We start from the raw sequence: 3677 nt of genomic DNA on the forward strand, positions 1-3677 counted from the left end.
GGCACGAACATAGCATGATTTTTAGGTGCGTGCCAGAGTTCGAGACGACTCGAATAAGTTTCAGAGTCGGCTCGTAAGGGGGAGTCGACTCGCACATTTACGGGAGTCGACTCGAAAACAATGGCAGCAGAGGGGGAGTCGACTCGCATACAGTAAGGAGTCGACTCGAGGTCAACAGGCGCCTAAGGAGAGTCGACTCGTGCATATTTTGGAGTCGGCTCGAGGTCGAGTCGACTCGCGACTCAGTGGAGTCGACTCGCAATCGGGATCCGACTTTTTAACCCTAACTCCATCGTTTAGAAAACACTTATTTTCACCGCCGCCACTGTTCAAAACCCTAGAGCCGACTCCTATATCGTCTCCGGCCGCCCCTAGGTCTTTTTCCGTCGATCTTTCATAGTCCATTAGGTTTCTCATCCCATTCTAGGTCAACCATGCCTCGCAAAACCACTGTCCCAAGCCGGAAGAGGCCCCATTCCGCAACCGGCACCGAGCGACGCTCCAAAGCTCGGAACGATCCCGCGAGGGCACAACCTCCGGCTCGTTCCCCGCCAAGGGCGGTTCCCTCGAGGCCGTGCGCCGGGAAGGCGGTCTCCACCGGGAGATACGTCGATTTCGACTATCTCTCCCGGGAGGGCTTTACGATAGGAGATAGACTTAGGGCCTAGGGTTTAGAGTACTTTTGTTCCCTAGACCTCCCCACATACCCTGGCCTAATTAGAGAGTTCTATGGTACTGTCCATAGGGGGAATGGGGGAATAGAGGAAACCGTAGCCGGTGTCCCATTGTTTATTTCCGAGGATTTCATAGCCCAAGTCCTCCACCTTCCATAGTTAGGGGTGGCTCCCACACACCCCGAAGATAGGACTGAGGCCCTTACGGCCATTCTAGGGCATCCACCCCAGTCCCCTTTAGATGAGGTGTCCGCCAGCTCACTTTCAGTTGAGATGCGGCTCCTCTTGAGCATCATTTCTCGGTCTTTGTTCCCAAAGACCGGACGGTTCGATTTTGTGTCTGAGAGGGACCTAGCCCTCATGTACTACATTCTTCAGGATACCCCCATAAACTTTCCCAAGATGATATATAGATACCTATGTGAGCCACTAGATAGACCTAGGCTCACCCTCCCCTATGGCATGATGTTCACCCTTATCTTTAGGGAGGCCGAGATCCCTATTCCTGAGGGGAAACCCTCTCGCGCATTGCGATGGACAGATCGCATGCGTCTGGGGACCCTACACAGGATGGGGTTTCGGAAGGTAGAGGGGACCTGGGTTAGGAAGTCTTCCACCTCCACACATACCACCAGACATTCCCCTAGTCCTGAGCCAGACTCAGATTATCCTGACTTTCCCTCCACTTCTGCTCCTACCACCTCAGCCGGACCCTCCTCCTCAGCTCCTCAGCCCATGGAGGTCCGGATCGCTCCTGAGCAGCTCCGGGAGTTGCGCCAGGAGATAGTTAGAGACCTGCGGGATGATCTACTTCGGGAGCTCCGGGGTTCAGTGCCTGCTCCCTCTCCTGCACCATCTTCAGCGTTGGTCCCTTCCTTGACAGCCGTGACTGACATGACGGCCCATGTACGGAAAGAGATCTACAACGTGAGGAGCTTGATCCAGGCCCAGTTCTCCAGTATGAGTGAGGTCACGAGCACCACTCGGAAGATGCGCGATGACATAGGACATGACATGCGCACCACTACTCAGGGGGCAGAGCGCTTGGCGAATGTACTGATCGCCAAGCTGGACACACTGCAGGAGACCCTGACTGAGCTCTCCACTACACATAGCAGGGCCACCTCATCCATTATCTCTCAGCTCGGGCATGTTACAGATGCGGTCACTCTCCTCATGGAGCAGAACAGATTGAGAGGAGGAGCCACATCCTCGAGAGGAGGAGCCACATCCTCGAGAGGAGGAGCCACATCCTCGAGGAGACCTTAGCTGCTTTTTGCTTTATTTTGACATGTATTCCTTTTTGCTTTACTTATTGTATTCTCAAATGTATTTACATACAAATCAATACAATGAGTAGACATATTCTCTTCAATTCTGTGCCAATTGATCTCTGTTTGCTTTTGTGTTCTATTCACTTCCTTTTTGATACGATGACAAAAAGGGGGAGAAATACTTAATAGATATGTAAATGGAATCAACATAAAAGGAATCAAAATGAGAATTAAAACATAATTTGTTCTTAGTGGATTTGGTACCTCGAGGCTCATTATCTCTCTGTTGGGGCTCCTAATGGAGTAATCTCCAGAATCTATTCAAGGGATATTCGGAGATTAGCTGAATCCTACTCAAGAACAAATTGACAGATTTTCCCTCTAAAAACCAAAAATTTCAGTTCAAAAACTTCAATGCATTAAAAGGAAATTCAGAGAATCAAAACAAAGTTGAATACATATGTTGAGGGGAAGAATCTGAATTTTTAAGAAAGCTAAATCATTAAATATATATAAGCCAAACAATTGATTGCATGATATGAAGGCTTATATAATTCCAAATGAAAGGGGGAGCATTAATTCCAAAATTTATTGTTTCACACCTTTCAAGCTTGGATAAATTAAATAACCAGACACTTGAATTCATTTATGGATTTTATTTCCTTGTTTATTGAGCAATTCACTTTACATATACTCAATGTTTTGTCATCATCAAAAAGGGGGAGATTGTGGAGTGATTGATCATAACCCTATTTGATTTTGATGAGCTCAAAGCATCTGAGTATATCTCTTGTTTACTAATGAATTCAATTGAGTGTTTCAGTGAAAATCTTGTCTAAAGTGTTTCTAGACTTGGTTCATAATATTTTGGATAAGTTAAGAAGTCAGTTTGAACCAAAGTCTGAGACTCGAGTCGACTCCAGAGTATTACGAGTCGACTCCAAGCGTATCAGAATCACTGGCACGGGCTCGAGTCGACTCCGGATCATTACGAGTCGACTCCGACTGAGAACAGACAGACGAGCAGAAAGCATCAACTCAAAACCTATCAGCGAGTCGACTCCTGAAGTGCGCGAGTCGACTCCGATATTTACCGAGTCGACTCCGGAGTAGTATGAGTCGACTCCAAGGAGTTACAGACAGAAAAGTCAGAGAGCGAATTTCGACCCTGAGATTCGAGTCGACTCCTGTGGAACGCGAGTCGACTCCGATGGTTGGTAGGTCGACTCCAAAGAAAGCGAGAGTCGACTCTCAGTGGTTCACAAGGCAAAAGTCAGAGAGCAGTTTTCGGACTCTGAGATTCGAGTCGACTCCCGCAATGCGCGAGTCGACTCCGAGACAGCGCGACCCCAAAAAGACAGAAGACCGAATTATTGTCTCTGAGAGCCGAGTCGACTCCCAGACAGCCCGAGTCGACCCCAAGGCAGCGCTACACCAAAAAGGCAGAAGGCCATGTTTCGGAAACTGAGAGCCGAGTCGACTCCAGAACAGTCCGAGTCGACTCCAAGACTGAACGAGCCAAAAGACAGAAGATCGGGAGTTCGGGCTCTGAGCGCCGAGTCGACTCCCAGGATTGTCGAGTCGACTCGAGTGGGCCAAGTTGAAAATTGGCTCCGTGGACTTCATGGGATGAGCCGACTCCGAAAATGCCAAGTCAGCTCCAGAAGTTGGCGAGTCGACTCCGGGTCAAGTCGAGTCGACTCCCAGTCGAAGAGGCCACTTTAATTCA

The sequence above is a fragment of the Phoenix dactylifera genome, unplaced genomic scaffold (genome assembly GCF_009389715.1).
Source record: "Phoenix dactylifera cultivar Barhee BC4 unplaced genomic scaffold, palm_55x_up_171113_PBpolish2nd_filt_p 000220F, whole genome shotgun sequence".
Taxonomy (NCBI): domain Eukaryota; kingdom Viridiplantae; phylum Streptophyta; class Magnoliopsida; order Arecales; family Arecaceae; genus Phoenix; species Phoenix dactylifera.